General features: G+C 44.9%; 1 protein-coding gene across 2 annotated transcripts in view; it reads left to right on the forward strand.

Annotated features, from left to right (window-relative positions):
- Positions 1–17,615, forward strand: part of SLC16A14 (solute carrier family 16 member 14) — a 97,987-nt gene that overhangs the window by 6,446 nt on the left and 73,926 nt on the right. The window lies entirely within an intron of this gene.

Here is a 17,615-nt window from a genome sequence, read left to right on the forward strand (position 1 = left end):
AGTCCATGACTTATCATAGTTCTCTTTCTCGAAGTCTATGACATTCGCTCACATACCGCGCTGCTATCTCCACTGCGCTCTCTTCTTCCCCCAGCAGGATATATATTTTCTCTTCCTCCTTCATGGAGCTGAAATCCGGGAAGAGATGGGAGAGTCTCCTGAAGTGAGTGTCCCTCACTGCTGAGTACTTGGTGCAGTGTAGCAGGAAGTGGGTTTCATCCTCCAGGGCCTCTAGGTCACAGTGTTGGCACAGTCTGTCCTCCCTGGGCTTGTAGCTCTGCTTGTGTCGGCCGGATTCGATGGCTAGACTGTGGGCACTGAGTCTATATCGGCTCAGGGTCCTGCGGTCTCTGGGATCCGGGAGTGTCTCCAGATATGGGGCCAGTCTGTAGCCTCTCTGTAGTCTCTGGTACGTGGTCAGTTTCTGTGAGGTGTTGATGTCGGTCCTCCAGTCACTGACATACCTCTCCTGGCCCTCGTCTACCATCTTCCTGATTCTGGTTCTTGTCAGGCTGCTGTGATTGGTTATTTTGTCCAGTTGGGTTTGGGAGAGCTGTGCCAGGGGTCCTGGTTCATCTGGCCCACGTATATATATCAGAGCTTTGTGGTGATGGGAGCTTGGATTGCTACTCTGTAGGTGAGCCTGAAATGATAGTGACCTCTTCAGAGCTGCTAGGTGTAGAGGGAATCTGCCCAGCTCAGCTCGACAGGCACTGTTGGAGGTGCTTCGATGGACCTGGAGAAGGCGCTTACAGAATTCCAGGTGGAATATTTCTGTTGGGCTGGAATCCCACCTTGACCAATCTGGGTAAGTGTGAGGGCCCCAGACTTCGCTGCCGTACAGGAGGATTGGGGCAATGATGGAATCGAAGATTTTTAGCCAGACCCTCACTGGTGGCTTCAGATGATACAATTTCCTTCGGATGGCATAAAAGGTTTTGCAGGCCTTGTTTTTCAGGGTCTCTATGGCTTGTTTGAAGCTCCCTGACTGGTGAATTTCCAGGCCCAAGTAGGTGTATTTGTCTGTTCCTGTTAGAGTGCAGCCGTTTAGGACAAATGAAGGATGCTGGTCAAATCTTCTTTTTCTCTTCTGGAACACCATGATGTTGGTTTTCTTTAGATTGATCGGTAGTTTCCATGTGGAGCTGAATTTCTCCAAAATTTGTAGGTTGTCTTGGAGACCTTTCTCGGTTGGTGACACCAGCAGTAGGTCATCTGCATAGAGCAAGAATTTCACCTGGGCGTCATGGAGTGTGAGACCTGGAGCAGTTGAAGATTCTAGAGCAGTAGCCAGCTCATTGATGTAAATATTGAAGAGCGTTGGACTTAGGCTGCAGCCCTGTCTGACTCCTCGGCTCTGCTGGAAATAAGCCGTTCTTCTACCGTTCACACTCACACTGCAGAGGTTCTCGGTGTAGGAGCTTTTGATGACATCGTAGGTCTTTCCTCCTATTCCGCTTTTCAGCATTTTTATGAACAAGCCCGGGTGCCACACTGAGTCAAAGGCCTTTTTAAAGTCTACAAAGCAGGCGTATATCTTCCCATGGAACGTGGGAAGAAAAAAGAGAGAGAGAGGGCGATCCGGCACAAATCCTCCTTAAGTTAAAATATTCAAGTCTTTATTTGGACATATTTAAAAAACACATCGTGAAGACCAAAAAATTCATTCAGATGATGTCAGTACAGATCATGAAGGCTTAACGCGTTTCGGACTAATAATATAAAAACAAAACAAGTCCTTAATCATAAGTGCTTCATGAAGCCAAAAGAGCTACTGAAATAGACTAAGCTCCCCACCTAAATGCTTAGTCTATTTCAGTAGCTCTTTTGGCTTCATGAAGCACTTATGATTAAGGACTTGTTTTGTTTTTATATTATTAGTCCGAAACGCGTTAAGCCTTCATGATCTGTACTGACATCATCTGAATGAATTTTTTGGTCTTCACGATGTGTTTTTTAAATATGTCCAAATAAAGACTTGAATATTTTAACTTAAGGAGGATTTGTGCCGGATCGCCCTCTCTCTCTCTTTTTTCTTCCCACGTTCCTTGTTACCGGTCGGGATAGACCGAAGGATCCCGGGCACCCGCAAGGCTGAACAGTCCGGGCAGCAGGTGAGCTGAAGAAACCATTCCGTATATCTTCCCATGCTTTGTATTGTGGACTTGGCTCTGAATGAGACTGTGCAGGGTGTAGATGTGGTCCGTGGTGCGGTGATTTGGCACGAACCCTGCTTGGCTTTTGCTCAGGACATTGTGCTCGGTAAGGAAACTGATGATCCTTTTGTTTAGGATGCTGTTGAACAGTTTTCCCAAGTTACTGCTGACACATATGCCTCTGTAGTTGGCAGGGTCATACCTGTCCCCACTCTTGTGGATCGGTGTAATGAGTCCTTGGTTCCAGGTACGAGGGAAGTAGCCACCACTCAGCACAATGTTGAACAGTTTAACCATTGCAGCTTGAATTTCTGGTGGGCTGTACTTCAGCATCTCTGGGGGGATTCCATCCAGACCATTAGATTTTTTACACTTTATGGAAGTGATTTTCTCTGCAACTTCCTGTAAGTAATTGGTGTGTCCAGTGGGTTTTGGAAGTTTTTGATTTTCTCTTCCATTGCCTTTAGTTTTGATGTTATGTTTTCCTGCTCTTGGCTTAGTCCTTCTTTTGGGATGTCTTTGTAGAGGTCTCTGAAGTACTGGAGCCAGATGTTGCCATTTTGGATATGGGTGTCATTCTTTTTCTTGCTCTTTGTGTCCATGTGGCTCCATATTTCCCAGAAGGAGTTGTCTTGGAGGGCGTCTTGGAGTTGGCTAAGTTTGGTAGAGATGTAGCTCTGCTTCTTCCTCCTGAGGATGGTTTTGTACTGCTTTTGTATGGTGTCATAGGCTTCCCTCAGGTCTGGGTTGTTGGGGTCTCTGTGTTTATTGTTTGAGGCTGTTCTCAGGGTCTTTCGAACGGATTTACACTCTTTGTCAAACCAACCATTGATCTGCTTTTCTTTTGGCCTCTTGTAGTTGACTTGTTTGAGGTCGGACAATTTGGCCATGGTGTGGAATATTTTGTTGAGGTCTTTTGCAGCTTGATTCACTCCTTCTGGGTTTGACTTGTACTTGTAGAAGTTGTGGAGCATCTCCTGTAATTCCGGTCTGTTGGGAGCCTCTTTATATTTTATTTCTGACGTCTTGGACCAGTTATAGGATGGAGGTCGCTTGTAGAGGCTGCTCTGCTGTGGCTTTTGTGTGGATGGTTTCTCTGTAGATTTTATGTACAGGAGAAGTTGGCTGTGGTCTGACAGGTGCGTTTGTGGGGTGACTATGAAGGCACTAATATTTGCCGGGTCCATATCTGTAATGGCGTAGTCTACTACACTCCTTCCTACATGGGCATTTAGTGTATATCTTCCCAGTGAGTCTCCCTTTGTACGTCCATTAAGAATATGAAGACCTAAACTTTTACATAGGTTCAGGAGCTTTTTGCCACTTTTGTTGACTGTACTGTCATAGCTGTTTCTCTCTGAGTGTTCTGAGACGTGACTGTCGTTCTCTGCCCCAAATATGTAGATGTTTCCATCTGTGGTCAGAAAGTCTTTTTCTCTCCCTGTTCTTGCATTGAGGTCTCCAAAGATGAGAACTTTGCCCAGGACCTGATAATGGGTAGCTTCTTCTTGTAAGATCTCAAAGCTGTCTGGATTGAAGTAGGGGGACTCTGGCGGTGGTATATAGGTGGTGCAGAGGTAGACATCGGACTGAGAGGTGAGGATCGAGCTGCTGATTCTGATCCATATGTGGCTGCCTCCTCTCTTCACTGGTTTGATGTACTGGTGGAGCTCTTCTTTATACCAGATCAATATTCCTCCTGAGCAGCGGCCCTGTTTGGTGTTTTTATTTTTAAGGGCAGGGACAGAGATTTCCCTGTATCCGATTGGCACCAGAGATTCGTTTTCAGCTCTGGTCCATGTTTCCAGGAGGATCTGAATGTCTATATTCTTCAGTCTTTGAATAAAGTCGGGGTCATTTGTTTTACATCCAAAGGCCGAGGTGCTCAGGCCTTGGATGTTCCAGCTGCTGATTGTGAATGAGGTCATTTTTTTTTTTTTTTTCTATATACCTCATGTGTATATACCTTGTAATGAGTGCGGCTGTGTAAGACACTCTGGATTTACGACTGGTTTATAGGTGTGTTAGTTTCCTGCACAATGTGCTGAGCAGGGTTCTAATCTCTTCCATATCTCTGCCCTGCATGTCTCTGTGTGGGGCTGATGGTCCACTCCATGGTGGTCTCCTCCTCTGATGGCCCGATGTTGGGTGAAGGGCTTTGTTTCTGGCCTGCTGTGATGAAATTGGGGTTTCCTGTCTTTTTATTGTTGGGGGTCTTTCCATGGGATTTTGGTTGTTGTTGAGTCCAGGCATGGGGTCTCTGTTTGGTATAATGTCCTTCAGCTCTTTGGCCAGTAGGCTGACCCCTTGTTTGTTTAGGTGCTTGTCGTCATAGAGGTGTTGGTGTTTTATGGAGGGGTGTTGTGCCAGGATCACGTCGGGCACAGCCTTGATTCTTGTGGTCAGGTCCGTGTTGATGCTCTGGGTAGTTTGGCTGGATACATCATTTCTTGGGAGCAGAGATGATAGAATTATTTTGCTGTCCGGGAATTTTAGTTTTGCCGTCTTTGCTAGTTGGGTCAGTTGTCCTGCGATCTGCTGGTGTTGGGCTGGCAGATTGTTTGTTCCTGTGTGTATAAAAATATGATTTGGGCTTGTGAACCGTGGGTTATTGATGACTGCTGTCACCTGCTCAATAGTTGCACAGTGGATTTTTTTTTTACCCTTTCTATCTTTCTATCTATGCATTATCTATCTATCTATTCCTCTATCTATCTATTCCTCTATCTATCTATCTATCTATCTATCTATTCCTCTATCTATCTATCTATCTATCTATCTATCTATCTATCTATCTATCTATCTATCTATCTATCTATCTATCTCTCTATCCCTCTATCTATGTATCTATCTATGTATCTATCTATTATCTATCTATCTATCTATCTATCTATCTATGCATTATCTATCTATCTATTCCTCTATCTATCTATTCCTCTATCTATCTATCTCTCTATCCCTCTATCTATGTATCTATCTATCTATCTATCTATCCCTCTATCTATCTATCTATCTATCCCTCTATCTATCTATCTATCTATTTATCTATCTATCTGTCTATCTATCTATCTATCCCACTATCTATCTATCTATCTATCCCTCTATCTATTTATCTATCCCTCTATCTATCCATTATCTATCTATCTATCTATCTATCCCTCTATCTATCTATCTATGTATCTATATATCTATGCATTATCTATCTATCTATTCCTCTAGCTATCTATCTCTCTATCCCTCTATCTATGTATCTATCTATCTATTATCTATCTATCTATGCATTATCTATCCCTCTATCTATCCCTCTATCTATCTCTCTATCTATCCCTCTATCTATCTATGTATCTATCTATCTATGCATTATCTATCTATTCCTCTAGCTATCTATCTCTCTATCCCTCTATCTATGTATCTATCTATCTATTATCTATCTATCTATGTATTATCTATCCCTCTATCTATCCCTCTATCTATCTCTCTATCTATCCCTCTATCTATCTATCTATCTATCTATCTATCTATCTATCTATCATCTATCTATCTATCTATCTATCAAATCAAATCAAATCAAATCAAATAAGCTTTATTGGCAGGACCAAATACAAATTAGTTTTGCCAAAACAGGTGTACATTAGGGGCTGGGGCTGTGGGGATGGTGGGTCGGGATTGTAGGAAGGATGGATGGGGCACATCCAGGGTGGGGACTGTGGGGGCTCTTCTAGGATGGGGCTATGGAAGTCCATGGCTTATGATGGGGCATATCCACTGTGGGGACTGTGGTAACGGTGGATGGGGCATATCCAGGGTGGGGTCTGAGGGGCCACATCTGGGATGGGGGGCTATGGAAGTCCATGACTTATCATAGTTCTCTTTCTGGAAGTCTATGACATTCGCTCACATACTGCGCTGCTATCTCCACTGCGCTCTCTTCTTCCCCCAGCAGGATATATATTTTCTCTTCCTCCTTCATGGAGCTGAAATCCTGGAAGAGATGTGATAGTCTCCTGAAGTGAGTGTCCCTCACTGCTGAGTACTTGGTGCAGTGTAGCAGGAGGTGGGTTTCATCCTCCAGGGCCTCCAGGTCACAGTGTTGGCACAGTCTGTCCTCCCTGGGCTTGTAGCTCTGCTTGTGTCGGCCGGATTCGATGGCTAGACTGTGGGCACTGAGTCTATATCGGCTCAGGGTCCTGCGGTCTCTGGGGTCCGGGAGTTTTTCCAGATATGGGGCCAGTCTGTAGTCTCTCTGTAGTCTCTGGTACGTGGTCAGTTTCTGTGAGGTGTTGATGTCGGTCCTCCAGTCATTGTCTGTCTGTCTGTCTATCTATGTATCTACCTATGTATCTATCGATCCCTCTATCTATCCCTCTATCTATCCCTCTATCTATCCCTCTATCTATCTATCCCTCTATCTATCTATCTATCTATCTATCTATCTATCTATCTATCTATCTATCTATCTATCTATCTATCTATCGGCTATTGCAGTAATTTTGGGGTACAGGTGTCATATTGCAGTGATTAGAATAACTATTGAAGGAAGTAGAAGCGCTGCTATAGAAAACTGCATTGCAGATCTCTCGCAATGTTCTCACTTTTACATACAATCTTGTTTTCTGCAGGTTTTTCCTTATTAAAATCAATGAAACAAAACAACTTGGAGGCACAGGACTTGCTCCAGTATAGTGCAGGGTTTGTTGTGTATGGAGTTTTTACCCCTGATCACTTCAGTAGACCCCATGCCCACTGTGCAGACGGACCTGGACAGGGATCTGGCCTCACTATACTTATAAATTGAAATTAGCTAAATATATAAAATTGACATTCGTAGAAGTGTTTGCTCTTTATGCTCTGTCAATTCTTTGTTGTATTTTTCCCATATTGCAGAAACAAATATTGAGCTCAGTTTTTTTATGGGGAGAATACTCTGATTATGTAGCATCCAATGCAGTATACGATGTGTGTTGTGACATATGTGTAGATAAACAGTCATATAGAAGTAAGCACATGTGTATGTATACACTGTGTGACGATGACCATGTATCCGGAACTTGTAATCTATAACAACAATATTGATGCTAAGGCTGGGGCCACACGGGCACTACTGCGATCCACTTGCATGACACTCGGCTCGTGCTGGCAGTACAGCAGAGCCGAGTGTCATGCCTGTGTCCTTGCAACTGAGGTCCGTTTGTGCGAGCAGACCTCAGCTGCGGGGGGCGGGCCGGCACTCAGGAGGGGAGGGAGGGATTTCTCCCCCTCTCTCCTGCATAGCCGGCTATAGCCATTCTCGCACTGCATTAGCAGTACACCGGTGTACCGCAAGTGCAGTGCGATTTTTCTCTCGCCCCATTCACTTGAATGGGTGCGAGAGAAAGAGACTCAGCTTACAATCGCAGCATGCTGCGATTGTTTTCTCAGTCCGATTAGGGCTGAGAAAATAATCGCCCATGTGTGCTGACACACAGGCTAGAATTGGTCCGAGGGGAATGCGATGTTTTATCGCACTCCACTCGCACTGTTTTTCTCGCCGTGTGGCTTAGCCCTAATTGTTAGTAAGGCTTATAACGGAAACTGTTACATGAAAAAAGCACAATTAAGATATGGCGTTTGGAACCTGCCTGGCCCCTGTACATTAAACCCCGCTGCCGGGAGGAAGATAACTTTATTGCCCCCCTGTACACAGTGCTAAAACTACTCAGCCACATACAAGTGCATCTCAATAAATTATTCTATCATCAAAACGTTAATTTATTTCAGTAATTCAATACAAAAAGGGAAACGGATATATAATATATAGATACATTACAGAGTGATCTAATTCAAGTGTTTATTTGTGTTAATGTTGATAATTATGGCTACAGCCAATGAAAATCCAAAAGTCGTTATCTCAGAAAATTAGAATAATTACCATTAAACACCTGCAAAGGCTTCGTAAGCATTTAAAATGGTCCCTTAGTCTGGTTCAGTAGGCTACACAATAATGGAGAAGACTGCTGACTTGACAGATGTCCAGAAGGCAGTCATTGACACACTCCACAAGGAGGATAAGCCACAAAAGGTCAGTGCTAAAGAAGTTGGCTGTTCACAGAGTGCTGTATCCAAGCATATTAATGGAAAGTTGAGTAGAAGGAAAAAGTGTGGTAGAGAAAGGTGCACAAGCAACTGGGATAATCACAGACTTCATAGGATTGTTAGGAAAAAGCCATTCAAAAATTTGGGGGAGTTTCACAAGGAGTGGACTGCTGCTGGAGTCAGTGCTTCAAGAGCCACCACACACAGATGTATCCAGGACATGGGCTACAACTGTCGCATTCCTTATAACAAGCTACTCATGACCAATAGACAATGCCAGAAGCGTCTTACCTGGGCCAAGGAGAAATAGAACTGGAATGATGCTCAGTGATCCAAGGTGTTGTTTTCAGATGAAAGTAAATTTTGCATTTCATTTGAAAATCGTGGTCCCAGAGTCTGGAGGAAGAGTGGAGAGGCCATAATCCAAGCTGCTTGAGGTCTAGTGTGACGTTTTCACAATCAGTGATGGTTTGGGGAGCCATGTCATCTGCTGGTGTAGGTCCACTGTGTTTTATCAAGACCAGAGTCAGCGCAGCCGTCTACCAGGAAATTTTAGAGCTCTTCATGCTTTCCTCTGCTGACAATCTTTTTGGAGATGGAAATTTTGTTTTCCAGCAGGACTTGGCCCCTGTCCACACTGCCAAAAGTACCAATACCTGGTTTACTAACCACAGTATCACTGTGCTTGATTGACTAGCAAACTCACCTGACCTAAACCCCATAGAGAATCTATAGGGTATTGTCAAGAGGAAGATGAGAGACACGAGACCCAGCAATGCAGATGAGCTGAAGTCTGCTATCAAAGCAACCTGGGCTTCTATAACACCTCAGCTATGCCACAGGCTGATCGCTCCATGACACGCCGAATTGATGCAGAAATTCATGGAAAAGGAGCCCCGACCAAATATTGAGGCATTTACTGTACAGACCTTTCAGTAGGCGCCAACATTTCTGAGTTTAAAATAATTTTTTCAGTTGGTCTTCTATAATATTCTAATTTTCTGAGATAATGACTTTTGGGTTTTTATTGGCTGTAAGTCATAATCATCAACATTAACAGAAATAAACACTTGAAATAGATCCCTCTGTGTGTAATGGCTCTATATATATAACATGTGTGTTTTCATTTTTGTATTGAATTACTGAAATAAATTAACTTTTTGATGATATTTTAATTTATTGACATGCACTTGTACACAGTACAGGCTGAAGCAGCACAGCCACATACACTGTACAGGCTGGAACAGCACAGCCACATACACTGTACAGGCTGAAGCAGCACAGCCACATACACTGTACAGGCTGGAAGAGCACAGCCACATACACTGTACAGGCTGGAACAGCACAGCCACATACACTGTACAGGCTGGAACAGCACAGCCACATACACTGTACAGGCTGGAACAGCACAGCCACATACACTGTACAGGCTGGAACAGCACAGCCACATACACTGTACAGGCTGGAACAGCACAGCCACATACACTGTACAGGCTGGAACAGCACAGCCACATACACTGTACAGGCTGAAGCAGCACAGCCACATACACTGTACAGGCTGGAACAGCACAGCCACATACACTGTACAGGCTGAAGCAGCACAGCCACATACACTGTACAGGCTGGAAGAGCACAGCCACATACACTGTACAGGCTGGAACAGCACAGCCACATACACTGTACAGGCTGGAACAGCACAGCCACATACACTGTACAGGCTGGAACAGCACAGCCACATACACTGTACAGGCTGGAACAGCACAGCCACATACACTGTACAGGCTGGAACAGCACAGCCACATACACTGTACAGGCTGGAACAGCACAGCCACATACACTGTACAGGCTGAAGCAGCACAGCCACATACACTGTACAGGCTGGAACAGCACAGCCACATACACTGTACAGGCTGAAGCAGCACATCCACATACACTGTACAGGCTGGAACAGCACAGCCACATACACTGTACAGGCTGGAACAGCACAGCCACATACACTGTACAGGCTGGAACAGCACAGCCACATACACTGTACAGGCTGGAACAGCACAGCCACATACACTGTACAGGCTGGAACAGCACAGCCACATACACTGTACAGGCTGGAACAGCACAGCCACATACACTGTACAGGCTGGAACAGCACAGCCACATACACTGTACAGGCTGGAACAGGCACAGCCACATACACTGTACAGGCTGGAACAGCACAGCCACATACACTCTATTGCCCATTCAGTTTTATTTAGCTTATTTTCCACAGCACTTCACAAAAATTGTTTTTGACCCTATTGGGGCTCACAATCTAAATTCCCTATCCAATGCAAACATGGGGAGAACATCTTTGCAGATGATTTCCTTTGTGGGATTTAAACCTAGGACCCCAGCGCTGCAGAGTAACACTAACCACTGATGTACCGTGCTGTTCTCAAAAGCTGTTGCTCAGTTCCCAATGAAGTGAAGGTGATCTGAGCTGCAGTACCAAGAGTGGCCAGTAACAAGTGTATAGTGCTGTGGTGTTCCAGCTCTGTGCACCATATAAATAGAGCTTCAGTTGATGCTGCTAACAGCTGTCATTGAGCGCCTGGTGTCCAGCCCACCAATCTGATTTGAATTACCTGTCTAAAGGACAGACCATTAGTATCTAGTTCTGGAAACCCCTCTAATACCAGAACCACAGCAGCACATCCGCCCCCACCACTGTTGTCTAATGTAATACATACCCGCTGATTGTTTGCAGTTGTAGGATAGTTGTGGTTTCGCTGTACTTAGACCTTTTACAGGGTTGTCTCTCTCGGGAATTTACCTGATACTTACACACATCTTTACTTTTTAACAGCTCTGTTCATTGACATGCAGTATTGCTCGTTCTTTGGACCCCTGTAATCCCCAACCCACTTCTCACTTGTGTCAAGGCGTTAACTTAGCACAGCAGGGACAATCTTCTAGTCTTTAGCATTGATTTGTGAAGCATCTTTTTGTAAAACTGCTTGAAATATTGCAAAACGTTAGGCGTTTTTGTGCCAGTCCTCTGACAATATTTGGAAAGGTAGGCAGGGCCCGGCCAAGCACAACCGACAAATTTATTATAATTTCCACCACAAACATGACACAAATTACTACAGAGATGCACGTCAGCCCCAAACTGGCGGATATTTGAGGTGGAGGAGCCCAGGAGTTTAAAAATGCCCAAAATTCATTAGAAGGCACACACCTAGAACCATCTTAGTGCATGGGCTTGATGGCCACTTGCCCGGGGTCCCCACGAACATAGGGATCCCTGCTAATATTTGTGTGTTAAAGCATAACTAAAGTTTCGGATAACTTTACAATAAAAGAATGGCCATGTATAAGGGTAACCTGTCAGGTTCCTTGTGCACCCAGTACCACAAGCAGTTGGTTATAATTCCTTTTTAACTGTCCCTGTATACACTAGCATAGATAAAGAGATATTTACAAAAAGTATTTCTAAAGATAGTTTATTATATGCTAATGAGGGCAGTGACTAGTCACAGGGGTGTTCGTTCCCCCCGACCAGTCTGCCCACATAGCATGTTAGCACACCCCTGTTGGCGTGATAATCTGCTATTCAATGCCCAGCGTCACTACATGGCCGCGTGTACCTCTCAGTATTGCGTGTGTCCAATGCCGGGTGTAGCCTCAGCGATCATGATCAGAAGTCACCACACTTCTGGTCATGCGCACTACACCTCTTTGAAGCCCGAGTCCCACGTGAAGGATCACTGATAAACAGAAGCGATCAGACAGTGTAATCATAAAGTTTCCTAGAGGGACTAGTAAAATCAATTAAAAAAGTAAAAAAAAACCCCAAAAGTTCAAATCACCTCCCTGTTGCCTAATTCAGAAATGCCCGATCTATCAAATATAAAATCAATTAATCTGATACTTCAATATTACATTTTTTTAGTTGCTGCAATGTTGCATTAAAATGCAATAACAGGCGATCAAAACAGCGTATCTACCCAAAAATATATAGTTAAAAATGGCAGTTCAAGATGCAAAAAAATAAGTCATCACTGAGCCCCAGATCCCGAAAAATTAGAAGCTCTCAGAAAATGGCGACTAAAGCGCAGTTCTTTTTTTTTATAAGAAAATTCAGGGGTTTTTTAGCATTCAGATAAAAGTAAAACTATACATGTTTGTTATCTACAAACTCCTACTGACCTGGAGAATCATAATGCCAGGTCAGTTTTTCAAAATAGTGAACACAGTAAATAAAAAACAAACAAAAAACAATCGTCAAATTGCACATTTTTTTTTAATTTCACCGCAATTGGAATTTCTTTTCCTGTTTTCCAATACAATATGGGGCAGAATGAAAGGTGTAGTTAAAAAGTATGACTTAACTCACAGAAACGGAAAATCGCCCAGTTGGTGAAGGGCCTTAACTGAGCATTTTTCATGCTGGTGACCTAGTAGTGCGCTGCCTCCTTCACCCTTAAAGGGGCTGTCCACTAATTTTAAATTGATGACCTATCGGTTGGGGTCTGACACTCGCACCCCTTGCCGATCAGCTGTTCTCGGTCCCGGCCGCGGCCTCTATCAGAAGATGAAGCATTTCTGGAAGCCTGCTGCCACCACCGGGATCAAGAGCAGTTGATCGTTGGGTGTGCCGTGTGTCATACCCCAGCCGATCAGACATTGATGACCTATCCTAAGGATTGGACATAAATGTAAAAGTAGTGGACAACCCCTTTAGTACTAGCAAAATATAAGCCTGAAAAAGAGGAGATTTTTATCTTAAGGCTATGTGCCCACGCTGCGGATTTTGCGCGGATTTTGCCGCGGATTTACCGCGGATTTTACGAAAATCTGCAGCAGCGGCACTTCCAAGCCATTTCAATGGCATTTTGGAAATGCTGTGTCCATGCTGCGGATTTTTCCACAGTGGATTTGCCGCGGATTTTGATCCGGAAAAATCTGCAGCATGTCAATTATTGTTGCGGATTTTGGTGCGGATTTTGGGTATAGAATGGGGAAAAAAAAAATCCGCATCAAAATCCGCGGTAAATCCGCGGCAAAAATAAGGTGCGGATTTGCCGCGAAAGTCACGGATTTTCATGCAGAAAAATCCGCAGGTACATTCTACCGTGGACACATAGCCTAACAGAGGCCAGATAAGGTTCCAGCTTCAACCGTCCTCCGTCCCACAAGCTGTACAGTGGCTTTCAATGTTTTAACACCACTTTGGTTGAAGTACTAAAATAAATGTATGTTTAATATTATCGTCCATTTACTTTTTATTCCTGTGAGTGGTTGTTGTAGGCTCCCGAGCACAGTGATTTGCCCAGGGGCCCATAATGCTGTTAAGACGGCCCTGCGCACACCTCTTAATACATTTTGGGCATCTTACTGCATCGCTCCTTTCATTAACCATTCTGATGGCCAGAGCTCGAGGGGATCTTGGTCTCTAATGTCACTGGTAACCCCATAGTCCCTGGGTGTGGGCATACTGAGACATTTTAGGGTAGGAGATTCATGGTGTCAGTACTGCGGGCAATATTCATCAGTCACTGGCTGCTTTATTGTAACTGTGTATATTTGCTCTAAAGCGCTGCGGTATTTCAGAGAAAATATGTGATTGAAAGCTGCCAGGGCGGGATGCGATGCGATGCGTCTTTAAAGACGCTGTTGAACTGTGTGTTTTTAGGAGTGCTTTTTCCCATACACGTCTATATGAAATTTGAAAACCGCAATTTCGTTTTTAAATTCAGAATTTCAGCCTTCTTGCACTAAAAAATGCAATAAGGCAACATGCGCATGCTGTGTTTTTTGCTGCATTTTTGCTGCGTTTTTGGCTGCAGTGTTGTTGTCAGAACTTTCTGACATCTGACTTCCCAGCAAAGTCTATAAGAAGTCAGATTTGTCATGCGCACATTGCAGTTTATTTGTCAGCGTTTTATTTGTCAAATGTTTGTGACAAAAAAAATGCAGCATGTTCATTCTTCCTGCGTTTTTGTCAACATTTGTCACAAAAACGCAGCAAAAACGCATGTGGTGAAAAACGCACCAAAAACGCACCGAAAACGCAGCAAAACCGCAGCTACAATTACAAGCATTTTTTGTGACATTTCCAGGCTCTATCTGACAAGGTGCAGTTTTGGCTGCAGTTTGTGAACACAAAAAGATGCAGCGTGCGCATGTAGCCTTAGGGGATGTGCGCACGTGTGCGTATTGCATGCAGTTACGCTGCGTTCTGCACCGCAGCGTAACTGCATGCGTCCTGCGTCCCCTGCACAATCTATGGAGATTGTGCAGGAGCCGTGCGCACGTGGCCTATTAGAACGCAGCGATTCGGCTGCTGCCCGAATCGCTGCGTTCTAAGAAGTGACATGTCACTTCTTTCGTGCGTTCTGCATGCTGTCTATAGGGAGAGGCAGCATGCAGAGCGCACGTTCTCTGCCGGCACCCTGCGCTTCAGAACGGAGCTTTTCAGCTGTGCTCTGAAGCGCACCTTTTAGGTGCGGTGCAGAGCGCTCAAGTGCGCACATAGCCTTAGGCCCTGTGCCCACGGGAGCTTGCTTTTGCGGATTTTGCCGCGGAAAACCTGCGGATTTATCTGGATTTTCCAGATAAATCCGCAGGTTTCAGCATATACAGACACTCCCCAATGTTATCCTATGGGACATGGGGAGTGCTGTGTCCACATTGCGGAATGTGCGGTTGCGGAATATACTGCAAATATCCCGCAGCCGCACATAACTGCATGTCAATTATTCCTGCAGCATTACCTGCGGAAATCCCCTGCCTTGGTCCCATACTTACCTGCCTTGATAGCAGACACCCGGTCATTTTCCCTCGGTGCACAGAAGCAGTAAGAAGGAGGGGGGCGGGGCCTGCACAAGCTCCGGTCATGTGACAGCCGGAGCTAGTTCAGGCCCGCCCACCTTCTCCTTCACAGTGTAAACACGGCTGAGACTGAGAGAAGTGCTGCGTGATGGAGGTATGAACGCCCCGATCACTCAGCACTTGTTCTGCATTGAGGATGCAGTGCAGAAGCCATGGTACTGTATCCTCAATGCAGAATGATCGCACCATATCCTCAGGACATTCCGCAATAAAACCGCAGCATGGAAACAGACAAAGTTGTGCTGCGGTTCTCTGGGAGCTCCTGCAGAATGTCCTGCGGATATAACCGCAGGACACTTTCCCCGTGGGCACATAGCCTTAAACTGCTGTGTGAAATTCAAAACTCTTAAAAAATAAATAAATAAAAAAGGGAAAAGAAAAGAAGGCTACAAAAACAGTAAATAGTATTGCCTTTATTGATGCAGACACCTCCAGAAAACATGCAAAGAAAAAAAAAAGTGATTCTTCTGCACATGTGAATGTGGCTTTAGACAAGTCAAAGTATCTGAACAAAAGCTCAAGGGTAAATTGCAGCCGGGCGTACAGGGAACCTATCACTGGATACTTGATGCCCAACAATACGCTGACACATGGGGGAGACCTGGAGTTGGCAGGGGCTAGTCACATCACTCTCTATGGTCCTCGGTCGTCTCTTTGCTTTCTTAGGCCTCTTTCACACGTCCATGAAAATCACGCACGTTTTTCACGGCTGTGTCAAAGGTGCATATTGTCCTCCGTGTGCCGTGTTTATGGCACACGTGTGTTCTCCGTGATAACACACGGAGAACAGGACCTTTCTGCTCACTTTTCCCTGGCGTTGCTGTCAGTGGTGCTGATCTACTGTCTCCGGTCCTGCCGACTCCCCGCTGCTGCTGCTTCCGGCCCGCAGTGCAGTGAATATGCAATGAGCATAATGAGCGAGGGTCGGAAGCAGAGGCAGAGACAACAGCAATGGAGAAGGTGAGTATAGAAATTCATTTTATTTCCACACAGACACACGGTCCATGGCAGAACACGCACGGGAGCCCAGACCCATTAATTTTAATGGGTCTAGGTGTTCCCGTGTCTCTGGCACGTAAGGAAATGAACCAAACACGTACCGGAGACACGGACGTGTTAAGGAGGCCTTAAATGTAGCCGGACTCTGATTTGTGCAGTCTGTGGACGAGGCAGCGGGAATCGAGTGACAGGTTCCCTTTGAAATCAATTTTTACTCTACTGTATAATGTAAACCCCCCGTTCTTACATTATACTTTGTAATGAAGTTTAGTTGCAGAATTTACACCAAAAATAATTGTGATCTACAGCCACCAAATAAGCCGTGGAAACCACTATTCTTCTGGCCCATATCGGCCCTTTGTGGGCGACGTTAGTGGTCTGGATCCGCTTTATATGGGGCAGATGCTCAGATGGGATCCTCACAGAGGCACTAAAGGAACCGTGTTTTAGCAGAAAGAAAAGCTCAGACCTCTGTAAGCAGATTGTCCTAATCTGATTTTTGGCATTATTGGTAACATTCTTACATTTTCTGGCAGCCCACGTACCGAGCAGGGTCTGTGACCATGTATCTCGGGAATGTGCACCTGTTCTCACTTATTTCCCCTTATACTTTGAGTATTGGGGCTTGGGTTATTCTGAGAGGTAAGGTGTGAAGCCGCGGATGTAAACGATCGGTGGGATATAATGGGTCACCTACATTCTTGCATTTTAGCTGACTCCAAGTGTCACAGCAGGGCCGTCTCAGCGCAGGGCCATGTCACAGGGAAGTGGGGGAAAGGTCAGCCCTGTTTTTCTTCTTTACATCGTGCTGTAAAAATTAATAAATGATTCTGACGGAGACATTTGCAAGCAAGGATTGGAGCGCTGAACATTGTACCCTGCGTGCCCGTGTGGCAGATAGATTTTGTAAGAAATTTCATACAAGTGTATACATCCAAAACTGTGAAGTAAGAGGACAGAGAAGAACCTAGTGATCCTCTGTATAAGACTAACACAAATGATGTACTGTGTGATAACAACACATGAGGGCACCTAATCCAAACACCGCAGACAAAGGCGAGGCTGAGATGTACTAGACGGAGCCGGTTCTAGCACAGAACGCAGTTGTTTTTGTGCTCGGTCTCCATGTACATAGCTCACGGGGTTACAGAACAGCACTTTCATTTCTAATATTTCACTAATAATACCGGTCTCCAGTTATGTGTTTACTAGAAGGTGGCCCGATTCTACGCATCGGGTATTCTAGAATTTACGTATTGTGTAGTTAATGTATGATTTTTGTTATATATATAGCTGTTGTTCTGTGTAGTTGCCAAGTGTTTGTGTAGTGCGCTGTAAATGTTCTGGGTGTTGTCTGGGTGTGGGGGTGTGTGTGTTGCGTTGTTTGTGGAGCGCAGTGTGTCTGCAGTGTTGTCTGTGTGTGGTGCTGTGTGTGTTGCGCAGTTTGTGTGGGTGTGGAGTGCGTGTGTGTGTTTTGGGGGGAGGTATGTTTTGTGCAGTGTGTGTGTTGTGCCGTAT

This window comes from Anomaloglossus baeobatrachus, chromosome 3 (genome assembly GCF_048569485.1).
Source record: "Anomaloglossus baeobatrachus isolate aAnoBae1 chromosome 3, aAnoBae1.hap1, whole genome shotgun sequence".
NCBI classification, from domain to species: Eukaryota; Metazoa; Chordata; class Amphibia; order Anura; family Aromobatidae; genus Anomaloglossus; species Anomaloglossus baeobatrachus.